General features: G+C 42.5%; 1 pseudogene across 1 annotated transcript; it reads right to left on the bottom strand.

Moving 5' to 3' along the window:
* Positions 1 to 366: 366 nt before the first annotated feature.
* On the bottom strand, positions 367 to 6,300 carry LOC124008211 (annotated as a pseudogene). The gene is made up of 4 exons (XR_006834066.1): positions 6,182 to 6,300; positions 4,225 to 4,657; positions 3,456 to 4,115; positions 367 to 2,995 (listed from the first exon to the last, which is right to left on the bottom strand). The product of XR_006834066.1 is annotated as an RNA-binding protein 4B-like (transcript).
* Positions 6,301 to 13,294: the final 6,994 nt, after the last annotated feature.

The raw sequence follows: 13,294 nt of genomic DNA, 5'->3' as shown, positions 1-13,294 counted from the left end.
CCTTTTGAAATATATACATTTTTGATTACTTTTTATTGGGTAAGAGTGGGAACATGTGTTGTGGTGTAAGTAAGGGTATTTTGAGAAACATACCAGCCAGTGCCCAGCAGAGGGCAGTAGGCTTCAAAGGGAACCGAGAGCACAGGCACACCAAAAGGATCTCATTACCAGTCAGTCATATGATAATGGCTAAATATAATAATAATACATATGAGTTTATAAATATCATAGGCTAACCACCAACATAAATTATACATGACCTGTAACCACATCTGTAAACTCGTGTAGCCAGCCCTCCCAAAATTGTATGTACAATACCCTTGTTTGGAAAGGGCACGATCAACCCAGAGTGAACAAACAAGATCATGGTTTTAAATATTTTATTTGGAGATTAAACAATCGGGAAGGGGAATTAATGTCAGGCGTCCATTCCTTAAAAACACAAAAATATAGATCTTGAAAGGGAATGCTACGCATTTTGAGGCGTTTTATGCCACCCCAGGTGTTATTCAACTTCTACGAGAAATATAAACTATTGAATTTAAAATGTGCCCCCCGATATCACTTTTCCCCCTTAGTATGTAGCAATTCTCCTTTATTAAGAAAACATGCCCTTCCCACAATCACGTTCAGGACATCGGTTTTTTTGGGGGGGGGGGGCAATTGTGCCAAATGTAAATAAATAAACACTCGGTTTTATGCATTTTTCATTATGCTAGTCATACATTTCCTTTGTTAGGCCAAATGAGAGAAAATTAAACAAATTGCAAAATCTTAAAAAACATTTCATAAAGAAGTTAACATAATCGTGAACACTTAAAGGATTTTTATCTTAAATCACAGAGCTATGGCTAATTTATGCTCCAAATTGCCACCGTTAGGATTATGCAATGGACTGTATGGGATCATGCACACAACAGGGATTTTAGTGCCCGAGCTTGACCAATATTTTATGAAAGTCAAACGTGTGCTTTCTGATAGCACACGTTATGAGGACCAAAAGGCACCGGATAGTAGGAATGACAGGCTGTACAAACCAATATAACTATTTCCAGTATAGGTGTCACTACATACGAATGCTCAATTAACTATACATTTGTAATTCAACAGATGCCTATAACATCGAACGCAGGTGCGCATTCACTAGGAACCAATATGGCCAAAACCGGGCGACTTACTAACCTGCACTTGTCCAATAAACGCTCGTTTTCGTTTTTCTTATATGCACACTAAAAAATCAAATGTAAATACACACACATTACCAGGAACCTGCTGGCCTGAAAATACTTGGTCCCTGCCTGATTATGGAAGGGCAATCTTGGATTCAAATAACAAATTCCCCGACAATTGTTTGGTTAACAGCTGAGGGATGGGCTGGAGAAATGTAACCACTGAAAATCATAAACTGAGCTATTGAAACTACCGACTATCTATGAGATCAAAATAATAGTTAACAAACTATAGCTTCAAAGTCTGGTTAACAATTAAACATTTTTTATTTATTTACAAACAGTGGAGTAACAAACTTACGTTTGGGCTGTAAAACATTGTTTTGGGGTAAGACAGCTTAACTATGCTCATGAGGCATTAAAGCTATATTCTGTAAAAATCAATGGTTAGGCATATATAATTAATTTAAGTCCCAAAATGTTGATGAAACCCAGATTTCCCCTTTAAAAGACATTTGATTGACATACTGTTTTTTAGTTTGGAAAGGAATAACTTGAAAAATATTACCTGTCCACACTCAGCATAAATCAAAAGGTTGTTTGCCTTTTCCCTGTACTAAATTAAGAAAATACCTCTACTCCTGTGTACCTAAATTTCTCACATCTTTAACCCTTAGTTTCATACAACCCACAACTGATCCCAATTCCCATCTTACCTGGTTAGGCCACTGCAGGCTGTGCCAAGAACATCTCTCCAAAAGTCTTCCAGAGCAAGGGTGCTCAGAACAGTCATGCCAAGTGTAATATGGTGAGAACTGGGGACATGACAATAAAGCCCCATCAATCCAACCCATGAAACCTAAATAAATTGATGGGCAGTGAAGGGGTTGATTTAGATAGTTCAATTGTGATTGAGCACTTGAAGTCGAGGGGAGATAAGCGATAACGTTATTTCACATTGGTAGAGGACGATTCTTAGATTTATCATAATCAAGCATATATCCCCCGTTCACGATTCAATGGTTTAAGTATATTGTGAAGCAACTGATCATCCGCCATTGAATCACTGATAGTGATAAGAATCTGTGACATGACTATGATTTAACAGGATAAAAAAAATATATCCAAATGACTATACAATTCAGTTGATTTTATTTACTAAAATCATGTCCTCTGAGATGACAAACAAGAACGTTACCCACCTTGGTAAAACTAGCTACAATCAGCAAATATTTGTCCAATTAAATTAACCAACTAGTCCATTGTTGTAGTCCGTCGTAGTGGTTTTATTACGCCGTTGTACATTGTCGCAGAGCGCAACCTTTTCATAATCCATAACTTGTCATAATTTCAGACGTAGATTGAACAAACGTGGTGGTTTAATTTCAAAGGAAACACATGATGGTTCGTATTCAAGTCGATATACAGTCACGATTATTTGATATTAATAACATCCTATTCATAATAACGTGCTGCAGCTTCCATTCATCAAATTTCAGAAATTTGATTTAACAGCAAAAGTTTGTATCATGACACGTTACAGTATATCAAGGACGTAAAATAAAATAAAAACGACTGACTAAAAGGCTTCTGGGAGCCAGAGACTATAAATGTAGCTAAAGCACAATACTAAAATACAAAACAAAAAAGGCCAAAACAATACGAGTATAATAAAAGTGTTTTAGATGACGAGGGGTCATGCATTACAATTCCTCCTGAGTGTTGCAGGAGAACGAAACGCGCTCAACCAGACGGGGGTAAATCGCTGCGTGCATCAGGAGACGACGGCGGTGACGAGGACGCAGATCTTGTTGAAATATTTAAACCTGGAAAGAGAGCAAACCACACACACACACACACGTCAAGCGCCTGTTATACCACTAGCGAACATGTTTCCATTTATGAGCGATCTACATTCATTGTTCAATTATCAGCAACTTGAAATATTTCCATCTAAATGGTGAAATTATTACTCTCAGTTCCTCACTTTTACCAATACATGATTTATGTTTAGCTCAATCGTTGCCTACAAACCAGCAGTGCCAACAAGAGGATTAATAATAACGATTTTCCGTAGAGCTCTCTTACACATGCTTTTTCTCCCAGTTCAAGCATTTCACAGTTAATCTGAAGGTTTAGCGAAGAGCGACTGTCAGACCATTCCTCTCAAAACTGAGGCATGATACCCATCTAAAGAGCGCATCAAGTGACCTTGAACCCTCCATATAGAGGATAGGAACTACTTCACCTCCCATTAGAATGTTTGTAGCGCAGGCCTATTCTCACCTTGAGTCAAACGCCGGTGTACGCTGCTTAGTAATAGCGGGCCGGTGGCGGCGGCGGCAACCTGTCGGCGTAGGGGTCTCTGGTACGTGGTAGGTTGTACATCGCGGGCCGAGAGACGGGGGAGAGTCGGGAACGCTCATAGGAGTAACCGTTACCGGCGGGGGGCATGGGGGAGGAGGGGCCCTCCGAATAGGACTGCGGTCCCTGGTGTAGTACGCAGACGGGGGAGGAGGGAGGGGGCGACGCTCATATGGATCGAGGCCAGAGGCCATGAAACGCTCCCTGACCATGGAAGAGGGGGGCGGGGGAGGGGGGGTAAGGAGCCTACACGCCTCTCATCATAGGACATTATGCCATAAGCGGCAGGACGAGCCCTGTATTTCTCATAGTAATCCACCACGGCATAGCTCTCCCTCTCGCGCTCATAAGCACGCTCAGGGTACGGGGCTCGTCTAGGGGGAGGGGGTGGTGGAGGGGGGGCAGGGTACCCGTGATGGGGGGGTGGGTGACGACCTCTTAGATAGCTAGGGGATGGAGGATCATGCCTCTCCCCGGGGTAGCCACGGGGGGGCCAGTATCCCCCCCTTTGAGGTGGGGGGTAGTCTTCTTCCTCCTCATACCTGGGACGGCTCTTTGATATCTGAACATGGATACGTTTCCCTATTAGGGAGAGAAATACCAAAAAACATGATTAGGTGGGAGAGAGGAAGTAGCCAAAGGTTTTAATGTGTAACCTTTCAAACAGCATAAGCCTTTAAAAAAATCTTACCCTGGAATTCAACGTTGTCTAATCCCTTGATGGCATCCAAAGCCTCGTCGGAGTTGTCCATGTGCACAAACGCGAAGTTTTTGACAATAGCACATTCAGAGACTGTGCCGTACTCCTCGAACAAAGTGCGGAGCTCATCATCGTTGCCTTTCTCCACGTTTGTCACGTGGAGTTTGACGGCTCCCTGGTTCTTCCCGCGACTAGCCTCGACATTTATCGCTGTGCCATGCAGCTTGTAGAGGTGCAGGCTGCGGATGGCTTTGGTGGCAGACTTACGGTCATCCATGTGGACGAAAGCAAAATTCTTGACGATGGCACATTCTGTGACGGCACCGTACTGTGAGAAGAGTGCCTGGATTTCATCCTTGTCTGCCTCCCGAGGGACATTCCCAATGAAGATCTTGACCATCCTTGAAGCAGTGTTGTAGAAAGCCTGAGGTAAGAGGGGGGGAAAATATCAATAAAGAAACAAACCCCCCCCCCCATCTACTAAAAATCTTTTAAATTACTTACTGACTGGATATGCATCTCAAATATGACTATATAGCTAACCACATTATCATCAAATGTCTTTTCTACCTACTTGTAGATGCTAGCTAATTAATATTACAAAGTGCAGTACACTGGTTTTGGGCATTAACAATAGACAAAGCGTTAGTAATTTAGCCTTTCATTGTAGTCAAGGCAATCTATTTCCTTGAGTTACTTCGTATCAAATAACTAATTCCTGGATTACTCAATATATTAATAGTCTTTTTTAATCAACAAATACCATAGTTGAAACAAGGTTAAGGGTACATGACTGTGTACTTATCTGTCTATTGGCAAAATCACTACATATCCTAGTCGAGCCAAGCAAGGAGAGGCTTGCCCGTTGCCACAGTTCCAAGACCAGTCAGAAAAGTCCAGTCCAGCTAACCCTATGCCAATGGATCTCAAAACGTAACTTGGATCCGTGTTAAGTAGCAATGACAATGATATCCTCCACCACTATCATCATACAACATCTCAAACCAGTCATGACTGTTCAACAAAATACATTTAAGTTTCTTTCCATACAATATCTTAGTTATATGAATGTATAACTAGTAAAGCCGTTTTAAAAAGTTGAGGGTGCAATATTTATTAAGTTTGACAATGTGGACAAAAAAAAGCAGTTCAGCTAGCTTAGACGGTAAAGGGTTAAACGAGCTCGGGCCTAGTGCGCATGTGCGCCAATTCAGGAGACCCTAAATCTAGTTGTAATGCCCTGATAGGGAACGAGAAATACCTAGTCAGTTGTCCAACAATGTATTCAACTGAAATGCATCTTCCGCATTTAACCCAACCCCGCTGAATAAGGAACTGGCGGCAAAAAGACAAGCGACTATCAGATGGCATACTTAAAGAGAGAAATCGATATACAACCTCAACCAACTTAACTGTTAATAGTAAAACAAAGCTTAAAATTGTTTTGAGTGAACCCTGAATATAGAAAATGTATGAGAAATTCGCTTCCGGACACGGTAGACTCCTCCTCCTCACTATGTGGCTAGCTGTCTAGCATGGTAGCTAACCACTTTGTCCAGAAACCGGTCTTTTTTTCAAACCCCGAAAACGCAGATAAGCCGCGTATTATTTCTCAACATGATAATGCCAAGGCAAAACAACTTTCATGCGACCGAAATCAGACATGCATAGAAAATGGCGAAAAAGATTGTACATGTTGTCTAGTTAGATAGCAGCTACGTAGCTTAGCAATTGCTCTAACGTTAGCTTGCCACCCAGCTCACACGTCGTCGTGTCCGTCCGAGAAGAGGGGCACTCTAAAAACAAGTTTTGCTACTGCAAAACACTGAGAATATTATTTAGTACTGGTAGGCTTTACATTAATATACACTATGTATCGATTTCAAATGTTTCCGTATAGTTATTTACATCTTTCTATCGACCAAGAAATATTGAATGTGACTCATACCTCAATCAGCTATCTGCCTTACAGTCACACAAGAAAAATGGCTACACCAGTGTTCTAAGAAGCGGATAAATCCCGCCTACTGAGATGCTTCGTCAAAGCTGATTGGTTAGACAAGCAGTGTTGGGCGGTAAAGGCAAGAGTTTCGGTCGTCACTAGTTAACACAGCCACAACGTCATATTGTGTCTAAACATCGTACATTTCTACAATTTATGTGAGTGCATTGTAAAAATGTGTTTATATATATGTGATAACCATAATTTACTAATACATTCTGCTACACAATAGCGGGGTACATTTGATCTACAGAGCCTGTACAATAATTTCTGTCATGAAAAGGCCTAGACGTGGATGTCGATTATGGCAGCCCCGCATCTCTGATTCAGAGGGGTTGGGTTAAATGCGGAAGACACATTTCAGTTGAATGCATTCAGTTGTACAACTGACAAGGTATCGCCCTTTCCCTTAGATGCACTGGGATATTACCAACAGGAACGTGAAATGTCACCACTAAGTTAATTAAACTGTAAATTGTCTTCTCTAGTTCTCAAGCTCAACTACTTTGCCCTTGTAAAATAATGTTTCCTTCAAGTTAGTGGAGTTGCGATGGCCTCCACCTTTCCCCCTAATTATTCCAATTTATGTGGGCTATTTTGAGCCAAAGTTTATTGAGGATGAGACCAGGAACCCTTCCTTCTCCATGATCCTCAAATGGTTCAGGTATGTTGATGATATTCTCTTGTGTGGATTGGCATTGAGCAAAAACTCCATGAATTAACTTCCTTTTTTAATATTATGAACACTGACCTGAAGTTCTTTATTGAATACGACCTTACGCGTGTCCATTCTTGGGCATGTGAATGAGGAACTTATCACCACTCTGTATCAGAAAGAGACTGACAAACGCTTTTCTCCTAGCAAGTAGCACTCATCCTAGTGCCCTTAAAGGTTTACCCAAGAGCCAGTTCTATAGGCTCAGACGTGTGTCATTCGACAGAGGACTTTATTGATAAAGTTTTCTGGACAGGGGTTACTCCACCCTGTGTGTGGAAGAGGCATACCAAATTGAGCTCTCTAAACCTCGCCAGGATATACAAAAAAAAGTGTTAACTTCAAAAGGAGTTCTCTGTTACTTGCATTACTACATTCACCCCAAAAGCTTCATCGCCCCTAGTGGCATCGGAGACGTGTTGATGGATGTTGAGCATCAAGTGTCTTCGTGACGCATAATTAAAGTTGCAGGAAACCAGAAAAGCAGCCTCTGGGTGTAGGTTTTCTTGCTTGTTTATAGCCTTGTGCCAGCTTGTTATTTTTTTATCCTGAGGTGGAATGTATACAACATTCACAATAACAGCTGAAATCTCCCTCGGGAGGTAGAAAAGTCTGCATTTGACCACCAAGAGCAGTGAACAGTAGGTCAACACTTCCACCGCGTTGGAGTTGATGTAGAGGCAAACCACTACTTTGACCCCATCTGCTCCTGCCCATACATACCAACAGCCTGGGAGGATGGGACACCACAACTCAACAAACCCTTTAACTCTTCTGAAGTCAAATCTCATGTACCCAAATACTTCTCAGAAGCTGCCACCACAACATCTATTTTCTGCAATTTACTTTCCATTTCTGCGGTGCAGTTGAAAACCATTGCTATGAGCGCTAAGAAGACAACCTTACTGAAACATAACTCAATCGTTACCCTATCCCTCTATTCCAGCACAAATCTACTACTCACTGTGATCCTCTCAGGATCCCTCACCCATCCTCCTCCACATTTTCACTGCCCAAGACACTTTCACCAAAAATGTCACTCCTTCTGGTCCAGATTCTTCCTCAACACACAGCTCTTCTTCCTTGCTGTCCATAACCATGTCTATCCGTTCACCACTATTGCCCAGCTGCATGGCTTGCAAAGCACACACTGAAGACGTTTCTCCAAAACCCAACTTCTGTTCCTTAGCCGACTTTACAAGTCTGTCTATCTCTGACTTCACCATACAGGTGACGTCTCTTTCCAAAGAAAAGTTCCTATGACATGCACTGTCAATTGTGGGACCTTATGTAGACAGGTGTGTTTCTTTCTAAATCATGTCCAAACAATTGAATTGGCCACAAGTTTACTCCAATCAAGCTATAGCGACGTCTCAGGGCAAATCAAAGGAAATTGGATACACCGGAGCTCAATTTGGAGTATCATAGCAAAGGGGTGTGAGTAAAAAAATCTAATCCAACTTTCACATGTGCCGCATACAAGTCTAGGACCAAAAGGCTGCTAAACAGCTTCTAACCCCAAGCCATAAAACTGCTGAACAATTAATCAAATGGCCACAGACTCTTTACATTCTCCCCCTCCATTTGTTTTGTTCACTGCTACTCGCCGTTTACTTTCTATGAAGTCACTTCACCCCTACCTGCATGTACAAATGACCTCAATTAACCTGTACCCCCACACACTGACTCAGTACTGGTACCCCCTGTATATAGCCTCGTTACTGTTATGTTATTGTGTTAGTTTTTATCATTTTTAATTTTATTTTTGGGGGGAAATGAACTCTTCTTGAACGGCACTGTTGGTGAAGAGCTTGTAAGTAAGCATTTCACTGTAAGGTCTACACTGTTGGTGAAGGGCTTGTAAGTAAGCATTTCACTGTAAGGTCTACACTGTTGGTTAAGGGCTTGTAAGTAAGCATTTCACTGTAAGGTCTACACTGTTGGTTAAGGGCTTGTAAGTAAGCATTTCACTGTAAGGTCTACACTGTTGGTGAAGGGCTTGTAAGTAAGCATTTCACTGTAAGGTCTACACTGTTGGTTAAGGGCTTGTAAGTAAGCATTTCACTGTAAGGTCTACACTTGTTGTATTTTGCGCATGTGACAAAGTTCGATTTGAATACTTATGTATATTAGATATTTTTGTATTTCATTTTCAATACATTTGCTAACATTTCTAAAACAATATGTTTTTGCTTTGTCATTGTAGTGTGTAGATGGGTGAGAGAGAGAAATCCAGGTAATCCATTTTGAATTCAGGCTGTAACACATCAAAATGTGGAATTGCCAAGGTGTTTGAATACTTCCTGAAGGCACTGTGTATAGCAGTGGTCACCAAACTACGGCCCGCGGGCCGGATACGGCCCGTCAGCACATTTGGCCCGGCCCTCTGAACAATACCAGAGACGCTATCGAATTTTTTTCCTATTTGGCCTCCAGAAAAAAATTCCTAGGCCCGGCCCTGTCATAGAGAGAACGGAATAATGGCGAAAAGGTTAGGTAAGAGAAAATTTGATTCAGAATGCAGGGTATTTAACCTGCAGTGGACAAACGATTATTTTTTTGTTCAATGCAAAGAAAAGGCTGTTTGTCTCATCTGTCAAGAGACGGTGGCGGTATTCAAAGAATACAATCTTCGCCGACACTATGAATCCCGTCACAAAGACAAGTACGATAGCTTGCAAGGCCAAATACGAGCAGACAAACTCTCAAAGCTAAAAAGTGGACTACTATCTCAGCAGAATACATTTGTACGCCAAGCTCAGCTGAACCAGGCATCCGTTCGGGCCAGCTTTCGGGTTGCTAAACTGATAGCAAGAAGCGGTAAGCCTTTCACTGACGGAGAGTTTGTTAAGAAATGTATGGATGCTGTCGCGGAGGAGGTGTGTCCCGAGAAGAAAGATGCATTTAATGCCGTAAGTCTGTCGGCGAGTACAATCACCAGACGCGTTGAAGAAATCGGGAGTAATGTATATGCCCAGCTGCAGCAGAAGACGAAAGAATTTGACTTTTTTCATTAGCACTTGATGAGAGCACGGACGTGCAAGACACAGCGCAACTGCTCATTTTTATTCGTGGAGTTAGCGCAAACTTTGAGATATGCGAGGAGCTGGCAGCCCTCCAAAGTCTCAAAGGGACTACAACGGGAGAGGATATTTTTGACAAAGTGTGCCAAACCATGGAGAAGTTGGACCTGGACTGGTCAAAGCTAGCTAGCATCACGACTGACGGGGCTCCTAGCATGGTGGGCGAAACTCGCGGTCTAATAGGACGCATGAACCGGGAGTTGGAAAAAGGGGTCTCACCGCCCCGCTACGAGTCCACTGCCTAATTCACCAGCAAGCACTGTGCTGCAAAGTGTTGACGTGGGATTCTGTAATGAAGGTTGTGGTGTCGTGCATAAACTTCATCAGAGCAAAGGGACTTGAACACAGGCAGTTCCAAGAATTCCTGTCTGAACTGGAGTCTACGCACGGAGATGTGCTGTACTACACAGAGGTCCGATGGCTGAGCCGGGGCAGAGTTTTGAGGCGTTTTTACGAGCTGCTACCCGAAATTAACGCATTTCTTCATTTAAAAGACAAAACGGTCCGAGAGCTGATCGACCCAGAATGGAAATGGCACCTCGCATTTTTAACAGACGTGACAGAAATACTTAACAGCCTTAACTTGCAGCTACAAGGCGAGGGGAAACTCATTTGCGACATGTATTCACACATAAAAGCATTTGAGGTGAAATTAGCGCTGCTTTTGGAACAAGTGGAAAAGCGCAACTTCGTCCATCTTCCTGCTACCCAAAACCTGTCGACTGAGAACCCAGCGGTCCCGTTCCCAGCTGAAAAGTGCGTGGAAGCACTGGAAATGCTGAAGGCGGAGTTCGGTGTGCGATTCAGTGAAAGAAATCTGTCTTTTTCAGAACCCCTTTGTTGCCGACATTGATGAAGCCCAGCCTTCATATCAGTTTGAGTTGGCTGTTACAGAACTGTGATGTTCTGAAAGACGCATTCAAGCCCAACAGTCTCATTGACTTCTATGCCGCCCTCCCAAACGACACATATCCAAACATCAAAAAACACGCAATGAAAATGTCCACAGTTTTTGGCAGCACGTATATCTGCGAGAAAACCTTTTCTCGCATGAAACTGCTGAAAACCCCGATGAGATCAAGATTGACAGATGAACATTTGCATCAGTGCTTGAGACTGGCTGTAACTAGAATGGAACCTGATATTCAACTTCTCACCAGCCAGATGCAGGCCCACAGTTCACACTGATGAACATACATAGGTAAGCTCACTTTTCTGACTTGAATGAGTCATTCTGAGCATAAACAAATATAATCATAATAAAATCTACTGGGATAAAATCCATCTTTACAACCATACTGGTAGTGAAATGTATTGTGCTGTGTAGGTGCTGTATCACTTAGTTCAGTTTCTCAACCTGCTTCTTTTGTGGTTTTCACAGGGAAGTTGATGAGAGAGAGCTGCAAACAGCGGTGTCTACAAGCCTACTGGAACCTACAAAAGGATTATAAGGAAGGAACACAAGAACTTTAAGAGACTGCTCATATGTGTCAGAGAGATTCTGCTCTGACAACTGAGCTGAACTTTTATCTGTTAAGATTGTGCATGGCACGACAGAAAGTTAATGTTCCATGGCTTTTTTTTCTATGAAGAACCCAGAGAGAGTTATTTAGTTATTATTTATTTCCTGTTTTTTTCTGTGAAGAACTCAGAGAGGGTTATTTAGTTATTATTTATTTCATTAATAGTGTTATTATTTGTTTCCTGACTTTTTTTCTGTAAAGAACCTGGAAAGGGTTATTTGGTTATGTGTGGCTTTCTGGAAAACAATACATTTTTTAAGCTCCCCTACGATCGTCACACTTTTTCTGTTACAAACTGACACCGGCCCCCCATCAGAGAAGGGAAAAGTTATGTGGCCCTCACAGGAAAAAGTTTGGGGACCCCTGGTGTATAGTGTTCTATATGTGTTTTCCTTTGCTTTCTTTTTGGAGCGCTTTTCAGCTGTAATGCTCCCTTTTTGAGAGTATAGGTTCCTTATACTGACATTTAATTGTTCCATTTTATATGACATCTAGTGACCCTTTGGGATACTTTAGATTACCACAGGTGTTGCGGTCATTATCTCTGGCTCACTGTGTGGCCTTACAGTGCCTCCGGAAGGTATTCAGAACACTTTACTTTTTCCACATTTGTTAGGTTACAGCCTTACCCTAAAATTTATTAAATTGTTTTTTTTCTCTCGTCAATCTACACAACAATAACCCATAATGACAAAGAAAAACAGGTTTGTAGAAAGTTTTGCTAATTTATTCAAAATAAAACAGAAATATTACATTTACATAAGTATTCAGACCCTTTACTCAGTACTTTGTTGAAGCACCTCTGGCAGCAATTACAGCCTCGAGTCATCTTGGGTATGACGCAACAAGCTTGGCACACCTGTATTTGGGGAGTTTCTCCCATTCTTCTCTGCAGATCCTCTCAAGCTCTGTAAGGTTGGATGGGGAGTGTTGCTGTACAGCTATTTTCAGGTCTCTCCAGAGATGATCGATTGGGTTCAAGTCCAGGCTCTGGCTGGGCCACTCAAGGATATTCAGAGACCTGTCCCGAAGCCACTCCTGTGTTGTCTTGGCTGTGTGCTTAGGGTCGTTGTCCTGTTGGAAGGTGAACCTTTGCCCCAGTCAGAGGTCCTGAGCGCTCTGGAGCATCATCTACAGTGAAGCATCACCATGCTTCACCGTTAAGATGGTGGCAGGCTTCCTCCAGACGTGACACTTGGCATTCAGGTCAGAGTTTCAACAGACCAGAGAATCTTCTTTCTCATGGTCAAGAGTCTTTAGGTGCCTTTTGGCAAACTCCAAGCTGGCGGTCATGGCCTTTTACTGAGGAGTGGCTTCCGTCTGGCCACTCTACCATAAAGGCCTGATTGGTGGAGTGCTGCAGAGATGGTTGCCCTTCTTAAAGGTTCTCCACAGAAGAACCCTAGAGCTCTGTCAGAGTGACCATCAGGTTCTTGGTCACCTCCCTGACCAAGGCACTTCTCCCCCGATTGCTCAGTTTGGCCGGACAGCCAGCAATAGGAAGTCTTGGTGGCTCCAGACTTATTCCAATTAAGAATGATGGAGGGCCACTGTGTTCTTGGGGATCTTCAACGCTGCATACATGTTTTGGTACCATTCCCCAGATCTGTGCCTTGTCACAATCCTGTCTCGGAGCGCTACGGAGAATTCCTTCGACCTTATGGCTTGGTTTTCGCTCTGACATGCACTGTCAACTGTGGGACCTTATATAGACAGTTGTGTGCCATTCCAAATCTTG

The sequence above is a fragment of the Oncorhynchus gorbuscha genome, linkage group LG21 (assembly GCF_021184085.1).
Source record: "Oncorhynchus gorbuscha isolate QuinsamMale2020 ecotype Even-year linkage group LG21, OgorEven_v1.0, whole genome shotgun sequence".
NCBI lineage: Eukaryota > Metazoa > Chordata > Actinopteri > Salmoniformes > Salmonidae > Oncorhynchus > Oncorhynchus gorbuscha.
The sequence above is the reverse complement of the archived record's forward strand: the minus strand, read 5'-3'. Positions and strand labels throughout refer to the sequence as shown.